The sequence below is a fragment of the Neomonachus schauinslandi genome, chromosome 9, assembly GCF_002201575.2.
Source record: "Neomonachus schauinslandi chromosome 9, ASM220157v2, whole genome shotgun sequence".
Taxonomy (NCBI): Eukaryota; Metazoa; Chordata; class Mammalia; order Carnivora; family Phocidae; genus Neomonachus; species Neomonachus schauinslandi.
This window is the reverse complement of record NC_058411.1, coordinates 99072434-99092886: the sequence shown is the minus strand read 5'-3', so window position 1 is coordinate 99092886 and position 20453 is coordinate 99072434. Positions and strand designations below refer to the sequence as shown.

The following is a 20453-nucleotide window of genomic DNA, read 5'->3' as shown; positions in this document are numbered from 1 at the left end:
ATTTGCCTTGACCCCATATCTCTTCTCTCCCCATGCTTGGAGTCCTTTGTCATTCCCTGCTTCTACCTTTGGGGACAGTCCTGAACGGAGGAGGTGAGCATGGACTCCTGCTTCAACCCAGTATCAGCCAGCACTAGGTTAGTCTGCCCCACCCTGGTGCTTGGACCAATCTTATTGCCAAGGCCTTACCTTGTCCCATGGTTTGGGTAAATGGATGCCTGCTCTGTAATGGGCCCCTTGTACTTACTCAGGGACCTTTAGACCATCACTGGCACACTGATGTGCTCTGCCTGCCTGTCAGGGCATACTCCATCCTGCTTTCTATTGCTAAGGCTTACCTGGACTCCCCTCTGTTTCCTATGATTATCCTTTCATTCTAGCTTCTGCCTTTCTGATGGCACCGTTCCCACGGTTTGTCTTTTACTCCCTACTACCTGCCCATGGGCACAGCAGGCTTTCAGCTTCAGCTCTTTTAGTGTCCACTTTCTGTTGGTAAGTCACCATTTACCATTCTGTGTCCAGCCACCCTACTGAACAGTAAGAGTTATGGATACCACATAAATGATAGTAATGATTAACCACCATGCTATTTCCATCCCCAACCACAGTGTTTAGCATTTGGTGGGCATTATTATTAAATAGTTACTGAACGTCTGAAATATATAGTGCCATACATTGTTTGCTTGACGCTTGCTAGTTTTATATAATTTATCTCATTTTATTTTATCTCTTTAAATTGAAGTGTAGTTTATATATATTAAAATGCATAAATCTGAAGTGTACAATTTGATGAATTTTGACATCTGTGTAACCAATACTTGAATTAAGACATACACAGAACTTTTATCACCCCAAACATTTCTCTTGTGTCCTTCCCAGTCAATCCCTGAACTCTTCCCAAAAGCAACCACAGTTCTGATTTCTTTAGGTGTGGTTTGGTTTTGCCTATTATTGAACATTATGTACAACTAAATGTGTGTGTGTTCCTGGTTGATGAGGGATGGAGTGCGACTGTTAGTCAAAGAAGTCTTCATAGAGGGAGGAAACAGGAACTATAATTATCTAAGAAGATTTAGAGTACAGTTTCTGGAGAGAGGCAGCTTAGGTTAAAATCTCAGCCACTGACTAGCTGTGTAATTTGGGGAAGTTACATGATCTCTCTAAGCCTCAATTTTCTCATCTAAAAAATAGAGATTCTGGGAGTGACCTCATGGTGTTGTTTGGAGGGTCATACCAGGAATGTATGTGAAATTCTTAGGTCATGCCTGGCATGTAATACAGTAAATGTTAAATAGCTCCTTCTCCTCTTTCTGGTTAAATGAGATGGTTTGTCTGTCAGACATAGTACTAGGAGCTCTCTGTGATCACGTTTAGAACTTATACCAACACTGAGCAGTCAGAGCTATCATACCCGTTTTACAGTTGATAAGCTGAGGACTAGAGAGGTGAGTTATCCAACATCACAAGGTAATCAATGGCAGACTCCAAAATCCAAGTGACATCTGTGAAATTCTAAGCCCAGTCTTTCCCTACTTTGACACTTGACCTTTCAAGAGGCCTCTTAAGCGTTGCTTCCAAGGAGTTGTAAGGCATGATATGACAGAAAGGAATAACGATTAACAATAGAAATTGCTAGTAATTGGGCTTGCTGGATGGCAGGTATTTTGCCAGACCCTTTCCATGCAGCTTCATTGATCTTGGCCAGAAGCCTCCAAGGTGAGCACATCATAAACCCTCTTCTGTAGAATAGGAAACTGGGACACAGGTTGGGTAAGTGAGTCTTCCAGTGTTACCCAGCTGATAGGGGCAGATTCAGGAATTTTGTATGTGAGGAAATGGGGAGTGCTCTCATGATATGATAGATTTGGATGGACACTAGAGATGAAAAACTTGGTTAAGGGCCGATTCCAGTATTCAGAGAAATGATTGGTATGCATAATTGTGAGGATGCACACAATGAAATGAGACAACTGGCCACCAAGTCCAAAGTAACCCCCCTTTTTTAAAACATTTGCTATGATAGTCAGCATGCATGAATTCCATTCTGCCATTTACTGGCTGTATAGCCTTGTACAAATTACATTATTTCTCAGAGTTCCCTCACTGGTTAAAACATGTGGACAAAATATGCCTGTTCCTCAGAATTGTTAGGTAATTAAATTAACCACTATATGTAATGTGTATGTCATCCTGCAGAATACCTGGCAGGCCCTCCATAGGTGATGGCTATGATTATGACATCACCCCCATCTTGGAAAGCACAGAGGAGAAAGAGGAGTTGGGATAAATTACAACTTATCAACAGAGAGCTATGCCTACCACTGGAAATGGGGGAATGTTGGAGAGGAGGAGTGTTTTAAGGGGGTTCAGATTGGGCAAGGGTGGGAAGAAGATCATGGGTTTCATTTTGGATACAGAAGAGTGTTAGAACTAATAGTTGGAAGTAGAGATTGGAGAAACTTATTTGTGTACATGTAGCAATCAAATCCATGTGAATGGATGGGTTATTTGCAGGAATAAGTTAAAGAAAGTGAGATAGAAAGCACAGGGCTGAGTAGCATCTGGTCAGTAGTAAGTAGTGGATTATGTGTGGGGGTGTGTGTGCATGTGCATGCGTGTGTGTGCGCGCGTGCGCATGAGGGCAAAGTAGGGAGTTGTGTTTCTTATAATAATTACTGTGGAACAAGCACTGGCACTTCAGATCAAGGACATTTTCCCCTATCTAATAGCTTCAAATAATTGCTACAGAACAGGCGAACAAAGTAAGATAAATTTTGCATTTAGCATATGTGGAAATATTATGAATAGTTGCAGACTCAGTTCACTTTGATGCCCTTTGACAATCTGATAATTTTTGCAAAGATGTACTTAAAATGCTGTTTCATGCAAAGTTCAGATATTTTTCCCTTGTTTAAAAAATACACAACATCATTAATTTGCAGGCCTGTATATTAATTTTGCTGAGAGCACCGTTTATTTCTTCCTTCCACTTTGTTTAAAGTCAGTTGTTGACAACTCTCAAGCGTGTCAAACTCTCATCGCCAATAATTGCTTAAGGACCCCTAACTTCTACAAATGTTGGTTCCAGCTCCAAACCCCATGCTAGCCCTGGAAGAAAAAAAAAGAGAGGGGGAAGAAAGAACTTCTTCTGATGAATTTTTGATTTTCCTTCTTAACAAAGAAATGTCTGAGATTCAAAGCAATAGCTTAAAGTGATATTATAAAATAGAATATGGAGTGCACTGTTGTGAATGACTCTTTGCTTTTAATGTGGGGCTGAAAAATTGTCAGTGCCTTTTTTGATTAGATGGGATTTTTTTTTTTTTTGTTCTTGATCTAAGAATTGAGGAGAAAAACATGCTACTTGCATTTGAATATGGCATGAGCAGAGCTGTAACGTATTGGAGATAAAGTAATAGCAGCGATGCCTTAAGGCAGCACCTGTATCTCCGGGTCAGTGCCATCTCTCTTTAGATCGCCGCTGCGCCACTCTTTCTGTGGCTGCTTTATTAGGCCTAATTAGGCGGGCTGTCACTTTTATTGGTGATGGGAAAGGAAGATAAGTAGATCACTTGTGTCATCTATCTCTATCCGGACGTGTCTAAAAAGTCTAAAGTGATTGCTGTAGGCCACAAATATATACCACAAGAGGGAGAGGGAGCAGAAAAAAAATAACACCCAGAACTGTAATAAAAAAAAAAAGGAACAAAAACCTCTAGAAATCCCTTACCTTTGGCACTGCTGTGTATAATTTCAAACCCACAGAGAAGAGCTTGTGAAACATCCTGGAAGCCCTTTTGTTCTGAGGGAGAAGGTTGTCTAACGGATTTTATGAGAGCTGAATGGAGTGGGGTAGGGGAAAATGCTTCCTACTTAGGAGTCTAGCAATGGGTTCTCAAGAAAAAGTTGGTTGTAACAAGAATCCCACATATGGTATTGCTGAGCAGTAGAGTCACAGTAAAGAAGAATTCCGGAGCTGTGATTTGTGTGTGTTGTGTGTGTGTGTATGTGACTATGGCACGAGCAGAGCTGTAATGTATTGGAGATAAAATAATAGCAGCGACGCCTTAAGGGCAGCACCTGTATCTCCGGTTACACTGGTTATACTGGTGATTGTGACAGTGGCTGGGAAGGGGTTTCTTGAAAGTTTTAGTAATTGGATTCTATACGGAAACAAGTAATTCCTCTCGTTTGCCTGTAAAAATAGTGCCAATAAAGATAAATAGCCCAAAGGACTTTGGTAATATTCTCTTCAGCTACGGTCAGCTGCCTGAGGCTTTCAGAATATGGCTTCATTTCTTCTCAGAAGGACTCCTTACTTAACTGGGCATTTCTGATAAGGACCAAAAAACCCAGTTTTTTCCAAATATTAGCTCTATGCTGTCTCACCTATCTGGTTGTGGGGTAAGCTCTGGTTACTGGACCTTGATTATGGTCTGACGATTATGGTTTTGAATTCAATCCCTTTGTCCAATCACATCTCCTTAGTGAGGTGATAAATTATACATTGAAGCCATATTTTATACTTTTCTTCTATCCACTCCATGCCTAGGACTGTGCTAGGTATGTACCAAGAGCTTGAAAAATAGTGGTTTCATTGGTTTCTTAATTCCTGTGACTGACTGGATTTTTCAGTGTCAAAGGAGAACTTTAATTTGTTCTTTTATATGGAAAATGACAACCCTCGTAAAATAATTTAAAAAATAATTATGAAGTACCTCTCAGTGACACTTACACAATACCAAGATGTTTGGGCCAACTCAGTCTGAATTTCTGTTCATGCCTTTGATGTTTATTATATACATTATCAAAAATATAGATTGATGGGTAGAATTTATTCTTGAGAAGTCTGTAGTTTACACTTGCTCTTCTGGGAAGACAGAAAGTATTATAATTAGGAAACTGCATGGGAAAGGCAAGGTCATGTCAACGACCTTGCGAGTCAGTGTGTTGGTAGACTTCATCATTTTTTTCTATTGCTTTAATCCATTTACATAAAATAACTGTAATTTGTAGCACCTACTGTGTATCAGACACTTGGCTAAAAGTGCTTTACATACATTATTTCATTTTAGTTTGATCAAAGCCTCTAAAGTAGCCATTACCCATTTTATAGATGAGAAAACTGAGGCTGTGAGCAATCGAGTAATTTTCCCAAGTCCACATAGCGAGTGAATAAAAGAGCTGGAATTCAAGTTCATGTCTGTTTGATTGCACAGTCTGCACTCTTAACTCCTGTTAGGCTCAGTCTCCTGCTTCTGCATGTCACTCATGAGAATGTTTTACCTTTTTTTTTTTTTTTAAAGATTTTTTTTCTTTTTATTTATTTATTTGAGAGAGAGAATGAGATAGAGCATGAGAGGGGGGAGGGTCAGAGGGAGAAGCAGACTCCCCGCCGAGCAGGGAGGCCGATGCGGGACTCGATCCCGGGACTCCAGGATCATGACCTGAGCTGAAGGCAGTCGCTTAACCAACTGAGCCACCCAGGCGTCCCACCTTTTTTTTTTTTTAAAGATTTTATTTATTTGACAGAGACAGCGAGAGAGGGAACACAGCTGGGGGAGTGGGAGAGGGAGAAGCAGGCTTCCCGCTGAGCAGGGAGCCCGATGTGAGGCTCGATCCCAGGACCCCGGGATCATGACCTGAGCCGAAGGCAGACTCTTAACAGTTGAGCCACCCAGGCACCCCATGTTTTGCCTTTTTGAGAACAAAAAAAAATATCAACTCATGGACTAATGGAATTTTAAGTTAGAGGCAACTTTTATCACTGATTTTGTTGACTTGATTGAGTAGCCTTAGAATATAATAATTGGACTTAGGAACAATTTTTATTTTGATCTTTGACTTTGAACATTAAGCACCACTTGTAAATAATTTGGATTCATTTTGTCTGAAATAAATGGTGCAGCCATCAGATTATGGAAACATATGTCACCTGAGGCTGAAAGGCTATCCCTAAGCAGAGATAGGACTTTAAGGGCACCTCTAAGAGCTTGATTGACCAAGATATTGCCTCCCTTCATCCTTTCAGTTTATTGTATAAATAAGAATTTTAAAGCATTTATAGAATGATTGCTGTATGCCGTGCAGGTCTATATATTATTTAATCCTTTCAACACCTCTGAGATTGGGGCATTAATACTCTTCTTTTTTATTTTTTTTTTGAAGATTTTATTTATTTATTTGACAGAGAGAGACACAGCGAGAGAGGGAACACAAGCAGGGGAAGTGGGAGAGGGAGAAGCAGGCTTCCCGCTGAGCAGGGAGCCCGATGCGGGGCTCGATCCCAGGACCCTGGGATTATGACCTGAGCCGAAGGCAGATGTTTAATGACTGAGCCACCCAGGCGCCCCGATACTCTTCTTTTTTAAACAGGTAACAGAAGTTCTCAAACCCAGTCTCTGTTCTTTCCACTCTTCTTTATTGCTTTCTAGGAAAAGGTCTTCTGATGGGCATAAAGAAAATGTTGCATTACCTGAAATTTCAGGGAAGGTGTGGTAGTGGGGGTACACTTTTGGCAATAGAAATGTTGGAACAGGACTGTGGTTGTCTGGAAAAAGGGAGCTTCCCATTTGAGAGTGATGAGATGAGGATGAGAGTGGAAGGACTTAGGCATGTTTGGGTCACCTTACAGTCTTGCTGGTATCAGTTTTTTCAGTTGGTATAATGTATGATCTGTACCCAGTAAGGTCTTTTGTTATGAGCTCTTTGCTAGATCCAAGCCGATCTGTCTTCTTATTCTATCCATTTCTAATGAGTCAGCATAGTCTGATGCAGGGCTGGTAAACATCTGACGTACCACCACTCTCCTTTCCTGGTGTCATGACATACGTTGCCAATTTGTCACAGTATCTAGCTTTCCAAGGCCAGACTCAATATCAGAATCTGAACATAGTGCTTCACATAGTTATTACCAATTGGCATACAACTTGAGACTTATTTGTCAACCCTGAGTTAATGGGGTTAATGCTAATTCTTCTCTCTTCTAGCCATTTGCAGGAACTGAGGCAAGATTCGTCTTTCTGAGGCTCAGCCACCATCCATAAAGAAGAGGTATTATCTAATCCATGAACTCCAAATTCATGGAAGTATCAAATAAGATTTATAATAAAAATAAGAAATCTCATTTTCAATGTAAGGAGATATTATTTTTACTGAAATTGACTATTTTGATAAAACCATAGTGCATTAGTCCAATCACCCAAAGGAGTATCTGTTGGTTTTGCTCCTTGCTTCACTCTCGTACAACCAACCAGTCTCCACATCCTGTTGATTTTGCCTTTTATTTTATTTATTTATTTATTTTGCCTTTTGCCTTTTAAATAGCTCTTGAATCTTACCCCTTTCTACTCAGGCACACTGGTATGGAGTCTGTGCCCTCATTATGGGCCTTTTAGGTAAGTGGCCTTTCTGTCACTCGTCCCCTAGCTTCTACTCTATTCTCTACTGCTCGATGCCAGAATGACTTCTTCAGACAAGTCATGTTCCTCTCTTTATACTCCCCATGGGTCTTCCACATTCACTATAATAAAACCTAAACTCCCTCATCTGGCACATGTGGCCCTTTACTTCCCTACTCTTTCCATTTGCCTTGCTCTGCTCATCATTCTCTCAATCCCCAGAGTCGTTATGACACTGTGTCTTTCCTCAGGTTTTGCCATCTGCAAGTGCCATTCACTGTCCTTCTCCACTTGGCAAACTCCGACTTCACCTCTCAATTCAGTGTTGCTTGGCTGGGCCTCTGGAAGAGTTGTAGTGAAGAGAAACATTTCTGCAGATGGCTTGGGATGGGCTACCCACCTGTGTCTACCCACCTGGGTCTGGTAGTGGCATCCTCTGCAACTAGGAATTGAGCCATGGGACAAAAGGACTCCCAAAATGGAGGCAGGTGGCCATCTCTAGTTCTAAATACTCACAGACCAGTAGTGTGGTTTCCTCAGGTAAAGATGCTCAAGTCTTTACTCTAAGAAGAGTACTTAGGGCCTGGAGTAAGGAGAAAGGGAGGGAACCTAACTAGTGTGTAGATTTAAAATTTTGGCAAAATCCTTGCCTGCCCTATTCAATGAAAAACGTCATCTTTTGTGCACACCTCAGACTCTGGGAGCATGACAGGACTTCTGCTCTTTGTGGCTGCCCAAACACCCCAGCAAGTGCTTGAGGGTTATTCCCTCCCCTTCTTCCTCCTTTTCCTCCACTTCTGTATCTTCCTCATTCCCTATAATTAGCAATAATTATAATGACATTTTTAAATTTACAGAACACTTTCACATACATCATTTCACCTGCAAAACAACCTTGTGAGGTACATTGCTATTATATATCAATTTTAGGGATGAATAAATTGACATCCAGAGAAGTTCAATTATTTGTTTAAAATCACATAGTTGGTAGGTTATGGAATTAGGATTTAAACTAGGTCTTCAACTCTAAATCTCAGAGTTGTGTTGTTTGTTTTTATGAAGTATTGTGACATTGATATTTAATTTGGAACTGTGTTTCAATTTGTAGCATCTTTCTTGGTATTAAAAATTGCTGTTTTACAAACTCTCTTCAAGCATCTTGCTTTGATTGCTTTAGATAAAAAGCCATTTTATGTGCCTGCATGATATCCTGTATCATAACTTGCCATTGTACTTCTTCCTTGTCTTACAAATCTCTCTTTGTGTTGGTCTCCCAAGGACTGTGAGCAACTGCAGAGCAGGGTTTATCACACATCATGCCTGATTTATCACATATCATCAGGCCCAAGCACACAGGCCTGGTGCAGAATAACCATGTGAGAAAAGTTTATTAAATGAATGAATGATTAATGATAAAAACTAACATTTATTGAATGCTTAGTATTACTAGCCACTTTGCTTTCTCTTTCTATACATTAACTCCTTCAGTTTCAGTTAATTACCACAAAAATCCTATGAGGCGTGTACTATTATGATTCCCATTTTATAGGTTAAGTAACTTGCTAAGGGTCATCCAGCAACTAGTGAATGGTAGAGCCAAGATGTGAGCTCAGGGTGTATCCTGCACACTATCCCTGAGGCTCTGCTACCTATCTAGTGAATGAGTAACATCTGCTTCAAGGGATGTGATGAGAGGGAGGTGCTTTGACATCATTTCTGAGTCCCAACTCTGCCTTTAACCAGCTGAGAAGCTTTGAGTAAGGCACTTAACTTTTGTGTGTCTCGATTTCCTCATCTGTAAACCAGGTGATAATGTGTGCTTCACAGGTAGGTTGGTTGTGAGGATCAAACTCTATGATGGCTAGGATGTTTTATAATTCTAAACAACTCTCTAGATATTTTGTCAGTGATATTATTGCTGTAGTTGTCACAAGGCTGACAATAGTCCCTGCTGGTGAGCCACAGGTCTCCTTTGTGTTTTGCTCAAGGCTGGCCCTCTAGGAGGCTCCCCAGCACTGCGTTGAGTCCAGCAGGGAGCCAGTGCCCCTGGACTCATCAGTTAGCTGTGGAGGGGTGTTTCTAATTATTCTTTAGCCCCAGGGTGAGCCAACACATTCATCTTTATCTTCTCGAAAGAAAAAAAAAAAATTCTCTTTTGACCTTTGGGTGAAGTAATCAGAATTCTTGACATTTTTTTTGTCTTTTGCAAGAAAAGTAGCTTAGCCATACCCTTTCCTCCAATTCCTCAACTCCATTCTTTATTTATGTCTTTTTCTTTTCTTTTGTTGTTCACTGACAACATAGAACAGAGATGAGAGGCTCATATAACAACTTGAGAATCAGTTCTTTTGTGAACTACCTTTTCAGTATCCTTCTGGACAGTAGGATTTTTCTGGCTTCTTGCCTAGTATAAAGGTTAAGCTTGTGAGCTGTGGGGTCAGATTTGCCTGGGTTCAAATCCCAGCTCTACAGCTTCGCTATTGTATAGAGCTCGATAAGCTTCTTAGTTCCACTAAGCCTCAGTTTCCACATCCATAAAAAGGGGGTAGTAGCAACAATAGCTCTATCATGGGTTTCTTGTGAAACCTAAATGAGCTAATGCTTGTAAGACATTCACAACCATGTCTAGTGAATCATAAATACTCAAAATTCTTTAAAAAGTACTTCATTGTTTTAAATTCTACCACATAGATCAACCTAAGCTGCTGATCACAATATTGAATACTGTGAAATAATTTCAAAAGAGGGACAATAAAATTTCATTAGGCTACTTTTTGGATGAGGCCCAAGCCTCTGACTGAACAGAGAGAAATTGACTACTGTTTGCTTTTATACATAAAATCCTAAGCATTTGGGTATTTCAAAACAGTTGTGTAAGTTAATAAAAACACTCACCTTATTTTAGCATTATCTAGCATGTAGAATCAGCTCTGGGGCTTTGGTTGGGTGAGCCAACCAAAATGACTGCAGACCACTGCAGTCATTCAGGTTCTTAAGCTCAGGGTTACAATGCCCTGATGTGTAGTGGTCAGTTGTGAGGGATGACCCAAAGAATTGATCATTATTGATAAGGTAAAGTTGTGAATATTTTCAAAAAATTTATTACTTTTGCAAATTATAGAGTAGATTCAAGGCTATTTCGAACTCTTTTGTATTCTGGGAGGTGTCTTGAGTGGGTGAGGCAGGCAGAGTTATAGCTAGCTCCCTGAGACCTGGAAGTACTTTCAGCATATGTGAAGCCTGGGAATTCTTGTGGTGCTTTACTTCCCCATGAAATTTTTTGGAATATTTGAATCTGCATATATGTTCAAGTTCTACATGTTAATTATCACTTGCCATGTGTTTCACAGTGCAGAAAACTTGAGAATTGCTGGGTCAGTATGATCTCCCACATAATTTTGGAGGATTTTTTACAGCAGTTGTTTTTAAACTGCATTCCTTAGAGCCCAGTGGTGTTGCCTGCAGAGCCTTGGGGGTAAAAACAAAGTGAGTAAATGGAGTTCTAGGTTCTCCATCTTTTACTTCAACCAGACCAGTGCTGTTTTCATTTGTGTTATATTTTGGGATTTCACATGAGGTTTTGAGAAAAATACACTACATTTTTTCTTGAAAATGTTAATAGCATCCACGAAAGATAGTCTTTCAGCCTCTGTTTGAGTGCCTCTACCTTATAAGTTAACCTGTTCATTTCACTACTGTATACCTCTGCTGGGGAAGTTCTCATGAAGGCCCTGAATCTGCCTCATTATAGTATTTACCGCCGGTCCTAGTTTTGTCTCCTGACAAAGACATAGAACAGGTTTGCTTCTTTTACTGCTCAGCAGCACATGACTGTAAACACTTTTAGAATTAATGCTTCTGAAAAGTGGCCCAAAGGGCCATTTTTAGTTTTCCTGAGGGCGTGGATTAGGGTACTATTGGAGGATGGTTATAGAGCCAGTTATCTGCTAGGAAGCCACCTATCATCCACATCTTTATCTTCCACCTCTTCATCATTTCCCACTCATTATTATGCAAGCAACAATTCTCCTGAAATGATGAAGAAAAAAATTCTCATTTCCTCATGGAAAGTGGTCCTAAAAAACACTAATTCCTATTGCTGTTGATGAAGAAGAAAAAGCAATCACATCTTACGAAGTGATGGTGAAGAGTTATAGTAGGCCTACTCAGGAATTTTACAACTCTATATGTTTAATGTGATTGTGGGAATATTTGTGTTAACCTGAAATTATAGTTACAGTAAAACATCTTTTCTTAATGGTCAATAAGAGAGCAAGGAGAACTCATTATATTAGCTTTTCCGTTATTCAGAAAATAATTGTATTAATGATTTTCTGAATTTCCATATAATCATATAAACACTAGTTTTACTCCTTAAATTAAAAAAGCCACCTTGAAAATGTTCAAATACTATTGTTCTAAATTAATGGCTTCTTCGTCTAATTAGTAATCATTATTGTTGCAATATGTTTATACTCACACAGCACACCAGAGGCCGCACAAGCCACTCCTGTGTACAAGCAAGCATGAAAAGAACGGAAAGCAGAGTTCCAGAACAGTTCCATTCTTTTACATTAAAAAAAAAAAAAAAATTTCATGGCTAATTTCCTAATTTCCACTTGCTTGGCAGTTCTCCGTCCTAAAACACTGCAAAAAATAGGGCTGTTGATGGGCTCTCCCCCCACCCCCATCCTCCTTTAAAAGCCCTGTCACAAAACAGGATTGTGTTGTAGCCCCTATTTGAATATTGAGCAGGCTAACTTTGCTTTTGCTCCTGCCAGATCTCTTCAGGCGGGGAGAACAGGCCACCTCCCGGCAGAGGACAGTACTCACTGCCCACTGCAGGTGATATAACCTATTTTGAAGCACATTTTAAAGAGAGATTCTGTATTTTAATGGTCAGTTAGTAGCTGGCTACCAACCGTCTGTGCTTTCCGCCTGGGGACAGGAATGCCAGGCTTATTAAATATTGAGAAGTTATTCATTACTATGGGGATCTGTGACAACAGCCTATCTGCATATTGAGAAAACAGCAAATTTACATTCTTCAGAATAGCTGTTCCAGTTCTGGGGAAGGACTAATGTTTGTCTGGCTAAAGATGCATAAAAATGCAAACTCTATCTTGGAGATTTGCTTTGTTGCTTTTTCTTTTTCCTTGAAAGTGGAAGTTTCAAAAACCAAACTTGCTTATGGAGAGAAAATTAAAAGCAAACAAACAAACCTTTTGAAAAATCTAGATATCTAATACTGGCTTTTTTTTTTTTTTGAGAAAGCGCCAGATGTTTGAAATACTAACTTACGTGTTGGGACATTATAAGAAAATGCATTTAATTAAATATGGAATCTAAGGAACTGAAAAATTTGGTAGGATGTAGGTAAGTTGTAGGGGATAAAGTAATGAGATATTAGCTCTTTCCTTGAAGTCTTAATAATTGGAAAGCCATAATCACCCAGGGCTCAGTCAATGCCAGCTGCAAATTAGCAACCCAAGAACATGCAACCCATTTTGTCTTCAACAAGAGACTGTATACATGAATGTAGTTGCTAATTACCAATTAAATGCCAAAATCTCATGAAGACTATTACAGAGGGTTAGGCTGGTGGTCCAGCCAGCCCATTATTCAGTTTCTGACCATAATCTGAATTGATTGCCCAAAAGGAAGTCCCTGAAAATGTCTGGGATGTAAACCAGGTATGTATAACTTTCCTTCATGATCAGCTATGGCTCTATCACTAATGAGTTTCTATAAACCCTTGCCAACTCTATTTACAGTTTAAAACAGTGATTCTGTGGTTCAGTATGAGAGAGGACTAGTGCCATCTTCTGTTGACTCTCATCAGTCTGCACTGTGACCAGACACTTCTATTGCACTGTTTCGCACGGTGTGTACGTGTGTTTATAAATGAGAACAGTGAGGTTGTTGATCACAGGGATAATCCCTGGTGCATTGTGAACCATGTCCTTGTGTTTACTCCTTCTTCCCCACTCCTTCTGATTCTTCTCTTCCTTTGGCTATAGCATATTTGAGAGTCTTTCTTTTTCGGATACACTGAATCAGAAACATAGCATCCACAACATCATTCTTAGATATTAGAGGTGTCCTCTAATCATCCCTAACCTCTGCTTGTTAGAACAGTCATTGAGAACTAAACTCTTCCTGGAATTTGCCTTTCATGTTTTTCAGTGGATGCGTGGTATATTTCACATGCTTTTCCATCTATGACATTTGTCTTATTCCCTAGCTAATAACTCTCAGTTTGTTACCCCATTTTGCTGCTTTTGAAGAATATATTGATTAAGAGCTTGGTTTGACCGTCTCAATATGAATCTTTTCTCCACAACTTATTAATTCTGGAAACCTAAGCAAGCAAATCACTTTTCTGTGTCTCAGTTTTTCAGGTGTGCATTGAAGACAATAATAATATCAGCCATACGGGATTGTTATGAGGATTAAATAATATCAAGTGCTTAGTGTCAATGCCTAACACATAATAAATGCTTAATACATGTTAGCCATTATTACTATCATTACGAATTCAACAACACCATCCAATGCTAATTGAACATCTTTTCTGAATAGGCACTGAGGATAAAGAGATAGTAAAACATAGGCATTATCTTGGAATAAGCACAGAGTCTAGTGGCAGAAATAGACAAGCAATTGTAATGCAATGGATAAAGTACTTTTGTAATGGCATATTTACTGATTCTTATTTGGCTCTTAAAACAATTCTGTGAAGATGTTAACCCCATTTTCAGATGAGGAATCTGGAGCCCAGGGAAGTAAGTTGAAGAGCCTGTAGTCATGGGGCAGAGACAAATTTCTCTCTTAAACCTCTTGCTTCCAATATTACCTCTTGCTTTGTGCACCAGGCCAACCTGCCTCATGGCCCTACATTCTCCTATTGTTGCTGGTAATTTTGCATGAACATTCCTGCCTCTGTTTGACATTGTAACTTTCCATGCATTATGGTATCTGTTGTTTCTATTTGGGACCATGGTAGGTACTGTGGAAAGAGCACTGGGCAAAGGGGTCAAGGTTACTACTGTAAGCATATTTCACGTCTTTTATATTGCATAAGTGCTTAACTGGTGGCCTCACCTCTCTGGACCCAAGTTCCTCAGTTTAATGAAGGATTTGATAAGCACAGTGGTTTTTAGAAGGCAGGTTCTGGGGTGGTGCCTCAGTTGCCAGCTTGTGGAGTGAGATCCACCCCTTTGTTAAAGGGTTCTGCTTTTACAACTGTGTTGGTACATTAGTGTTTCATGAAAGATTGTGTTTGAAGAAAAGGATTCTGCTGCTGCAAATAGTTTGAAACCCTGTGGACAAAATTACTTCTAAGGTCTTAGCCTGAAATTTCTGGATTTTAGTACATGGTGAAAAATGCTAGAAGGAGGAAAAGTTGTTTATTAATATATCCTCACCCTCCCAGTCCCTTCCAGGAAAAGGAAACTACAAATGATTTTTAATAGCTAAATGGGTAGTAATTAAGTTTCTTAAGATGATATCTCTTATGTAAACAGAAAATTAGTGACTGTTCAAAATCAATGTGGTTATGTAGTAGATTGCTTTTGGGGTTGAAGGACATGGGTTTAAGTTCTGGCTCCAGCATGTACTCTGCATGACGTTCCTCAAGTCACTTTACTGCCCTTAGCTTTGATTTCCCTTGCTCAGCCTTGCTCCTCCAACAACACAGGATTGTTAAGACAGACGTAACTGGAGTGAACATCGTATAAACCATAGCAGCTATGAAAATGTTAATTCTCCTTTTATGATTGTTTTTAACATACTGATAAAGTTCCAGTTAATATTTGTGAGGTTTTCAAATCTTCACCTTCTCAGAGTTTCAGACATTTCTCTCCAACATGCTCCCATGGCAGGGATGTCTCTGGAATTTGTTCTGACAGACAGGTCTTTAGTTAACAAAGAGAAGAGAGAGGTGTGTGTGTGTGTGTGTGTGTGTGTGTGTGTGTGTGTGTGTTGTTATTGTCATTGCTGTCCAGGCTGACAAATGGGTTTAGGTCCAGACTCCCCCTTGCATTATTAATGAAAAATTGCATATCACCTGAGGCTAACCTAGCTCCTTTCACAAGTCTTTGGCGACTAACAATCTTGCTGCCATCTGAAGAGAAGTCTGCCAAGCAAAGAATCTCCTCCCTGTTCTTTCCCTTAAGAAACACTTTAGCATGTCTAGCACAGGACTGCTTCAAATTAGGTTTGAATAAAACACTGTGATAAATAAGTAAGTGTCTCCCCTACACAGATTGCCACTTGTTTAGGAATAAAGTATCGATTTTTGAATGTTGCTGAGATTTAGACATGGGTTAATTAAACATTTACATATATGTGCTGAACAATATATTGCATGGTACAATAATGTGCACTTTAATCAGAAACCATGGGTGTTTGTGTTTGCTTTTTCCATGTTAATTGGCACCATGCTGGCTTAAGCTTAGGTATTTGGCTAGATGGAAGAAAATAGACATGGTGTTTTAAATATTTTAATTAGGACCAGCAGTTCTCAGCTCCCTCATTTCTCATTGGATTGTTTTTCATGCATGAATAAATTAGCTAGCATGGAAGTACTCTGTAGAAAGTGGTTGCCCTCTGGCCATAAAAAGAGTCCTGTTCATTAATACTTTAATGAAATTAGCTGTGAGCAAAATATTATTCCTTTTAACTGTGTTCTAATTTCTTAATTTTAATTAGGCACATAATTGTAGGGTGCTGAAATTATCTTCACGTTCAGCAACTAAAGTCCCATCATCAGGAGCCTGTGGCTGAAACACCACACACTCCCAACACGTTCCAGCAGGAAATTTTCCGTCCAACTTTTTCCCCATTTGCTTCACCAAAGATCCCCCTCACCCCTCCTTTTGTGGCCATGGTATGATACTTCAGAGTTTCTGCTCCTGACTCAAGCCATTGGTAATGAAGCTATTGGACTGTGGATCATTTTAGAAGTGATACGGTGTGGAGGTCTACAAAGAATATGGTCTGGTGGGTTTTTTTTCTTTCAGTTTTTGTCTCCTCAGGCCCCCACCTAAATATCTGTCCCCCTGGTCTTATGTTAGAGTTCTCTCTGTCTCTCTTTATTATTTATTACTTTATTGGTTTGTTCATTTTGAATCTGTAAGCTCTGTAAGGGCAGGGATTTTTTTTTCTCTTTCAAACCCCAATTTGTGACATGTAATTCCTACGTTATACAAATATAGTTGTTGAATGTTTAATGGAACTGTGAATTCCACAATGCTGAAATTTTCTGATACAACTTGTGGCATTTTACAGTGCTTTAGGTAAATAAGATAGTCCACACATAAATACCAAAATGAAACTTCTGAATATGATAGAACAATACTCTCAATTTGCTGAGTTTTCATTTTAGAAGGAATAGTGTGGAATCTGGATTAAAATTTAAGGAAGAAACTAAAAGCCTACACATTACTTTGTATTACTCCCTAAAATTGAACCTGAGATTTATCATAACATGTATTCAATATATATGACGCAATAATTACTGAAAAAAATGAAAATTCATTCAATAATTGTATCATTTTTGCCCACCACCCCTACCATACTTAACATAACCTCATACACCTACACTGATAATTTTGAGTGAAGCACCTGGCTCACTTATTTAAATATTTTAAAGGTATTAAATAAATGTAGGTAAAGGGGCGCCTGGGTGGCTCAGTTGTTAAGCGTCTGCCTTCTGCTCAGGTCATGATCCCGGGGTCCTGGGATCGAGCCCCGCATCAGGCTCCCTGCTCGCGGGAAGCCGGCTTCTGCCTCTCCGTCTCCCCCTGCTTGTGTTCTCTCTCTCTCGCTGTGTCTCTCTCTGTTAAATAAATAAAATCTTTAAAAAAAATAATTAAATGCAGGTGAATATTTTATAGGCCCATCAAGAAGTTTCATATTTGATCTGATATGTAAAATAGGTATAATAATAACACCTTCCTCATAGGCTTATTGGGATTGTTAACTGAGATAAATACATATCAGACACATAGTGTCAGATATCATCCGACATTCTTAACACTTGCATATAGATTGTCATTTTGTAAACTAACATTTGACAGTATTTTACAGTCTGCAAGCCCCTCTTACCTGTGTTCAAATTTAACTGCATCTGTTTAATAAAAATAGAGATAAAATATCCTATTTTATAGAATAAGGCAAATTTTATTCCACCTGTTTTCTTAAAATACCATTAACAAGACCATGTTTCAGATTTAGCTTGATGCTTACTTACACTAGAATTCAGAGATTCCAGTTACTGAGTTTGTAAATGCTACAAACACAGAGGAAGCACCATGCCCTTCACCCATACCACTCTTGCCATTCCTAAAGTAAACAAGATCCCAAAGTTGCTTTGTATTCTTCCCATGTGTGTTTTCAGCTTTTACTATATATAAATCATGAATAATATGCAGGGATCAGGAGCAGATCCGAGTTTTGCATGCCAGAAATTTATAAAATTTTGGTAGGCTTTTAAAGTGCTCATTTATGTATAATGAAAAAAGAAATTGTAACAAATTACAAATTTTTAAAAACTCACGAATATCACAAAAATCTAGAAAAATAATATTTTTGTTAATTAACTGACACACTTCTGTTACACTTTTTCTCTAATTTTTTTGGCTACATACTATTTCACATGAAATGATTTAATAATATTGTCTGTATAGAGAACCCCTCTCAAAATCAATAAAAATAGATCAACACCCCAACATCTAATAGTAAAACTTACGAGTCTCAGAGACAAAGAGAAAATCCTGAAAGCAGCTCGGGAGAAGAGATATGTAACCTACAATGGTAGAAACATTAGATTGGCAACAAACCTATCCACAGAGACCCGGCAGGCCAGAAAGGACTGGCAGGATATATTCAGAGCACTAAACAAGAAAAATATGCAGTAAAGAATACTATATCCAGCTAGGCTGTCATTGAAAATAGAAGGAGAGATAAAAAGCTTCCAGGACGAACAAAAACTAAGGGAATTTGCAAACACAAAACCAGCCCTACAAGAAATATTGAAAGGGGTCCTCTAAGCAAAGAGAGAGCCTAAAAGCAACACAGACCAGAAAGGAACACAGACAATATACAGTATCAGTCACCTTACAGGCAATACAATGACACTAAATTCCTATCTTTCAATAGTTACCCTGAATGTAAATGGGCTAAATGCCCCAGTCAAAAGACACAGGCTCTCAGATTGGATTAAAAAACAAGACCCCCATTGATAAGCTGTCTGCAAGAGACTCATTTGAGACCTAAAGACACCCCCAGATTGAAAGTGAGGGGGTGGAAAACCATTTACCATGCTAATGGACACCAAAAGAAAGCTGGGGTGGCAATCCTTATATCAGACAAATTAGATTTTAAACCAAAGACTGTAATAAGAGATGAGGAAGGACACTATATCCTACTTAAAGGGTCTATCCAACAAGAAGATCTAACAATTGTAAATGTCTATGCCTCTAACATGGGAGCAGCCAATTATATAAGGCAATTAATAACAAAAGCAAAGATGGGCGCCTGGGTGGCTCAGTTGGTTAAGCGACTGCCTTCGGCTCAGGTCATGGTCCTGGAGTCCTGGGATCGAGTCCCACATCGGGCTCCCGGCTCAGTGGGGAGCCTGCTTCTCCCTCTGACCCTCTCCCCTCTCATGCTGTTTCTCTCTCTCTCTCAAATAAATAAATAAATAAAATCTTTAAAAAAAAAAAAAGCAAAGAAACACATTGACAACAATACAATAATAGTGGGGGACTTTAACACCCCCCTCACTGAAATGGACAGATCATCTAAGCAAAAGATCAACAAGGAAATAAAGACTTTAAATGACACACTGGACCAAATGGACTTCACAGATATATTCAGAACATTCCATCCCAAAGCAACGGAATACACATCCTTCTCTAGTGCCCATGGAACATTCTCCAGAATAGATCATATCCTAGGTCACAGATCAGGTCTCAACCAGTACCAAAAGATTGGGATCATTCCCTGCCTATTTTCAGACCACAATGCTTTGAAACTAGAACTCAATCACAAGAGGAAAGTCAGAAAGAACTCAAATACATGGAGGCTAAAGAGCATCCTACTAAAGAATGAATGGGTCAATCAGGAAATTAAAGAAGAGTTTTAAAAAATTCATGGAAACCAATGAGAATGAAAACACAACTGTTCAAAATCTTTGGGATGCAGCAAAGGTAGTCCTAAGAGGAAAGTATATAGCAATACAAGCCTTTCTCAAGAAACAAGAAAGGTCTCAAATACACAACCTAACCCTACACCTAAAGGAGCTGGAGAAAGAACAGCAAATAAAGCCTAAACCCAGCAAGAGAAGAGAAATAATAAAGATCAGAGCAGAAATCAATGAAATAGAAACCAAAAGAACAGTAGAACAGATCAACAAAACTAGGAGCTGGTTCTTTGAAAGAATTAACAAAATTGATAAACCCCTGGCCAGACTTATCAAAAAGAAAAGAGAAATGACTCAAATCAACAAAATCATGAATGAAAGAGGAGAGATCACAACCAACACCAAAAAAATACAAACAATTATAAGAACATATTATGAGCAGGTGCCTGGGTGTCTCAGTCGTTAGGTGGCTGCCTTCGGCTCAGGTCATGATCCCAGAGTCCTGGGATCGAGTCCCACATGGGGCTTCCTGCTCAGAGGGGAACCTGCTTCTCCCTCTCCCACTCCCCCTGCTTGTGTTCCTGCTCTCACTGTCTCTGTCAAATAAATAAATAAAATCTTAAAAAAAAAAAAAAGCATATTATGAGCAACTCTATGCCAGCAAATTAGATAACCTGGAAGAAATGGATGCATTCCTAGAGATGTATCAATGACCAAAATTGAACCAGGAAGAAATAGAAAACCTGAACAGACCTATAACCACTAAGGAAATTGAAGCAGTCATCAAAAATCTCCCAAAAAACAAAAGCCCAGGGCCAGATGGCTTCCCAGGGGAATTCTACCAAACATTTCAAGAAGAATTAATACCTATTCTTCTGAAACTGTTCCAAAAAATAGAAATGGAA

At 39.2% G+C, this 20453-nt stretch overlaps 1 long non-coding RNA gene across 1 annotated transcript; it reads left to right on the top strand.

Moving 5' to 3' along the window:
• Positions 1–7015: 7015 nt before the first annotated feature.
• LOC110584016 lies at positions 7016–7670 on the top strand. Its single transcript, XR_002480549.1, has 3 exons — positions 7016–7053; positions 7355–7397; positions 7652–7670. It is a non-coding gene; the product is annotated as an uncharacterized LOC110584016 (long non-coding RNA).
• The last annotated feature ends 12783 nt before the right edge of the window (positions 7671–20453 follow it).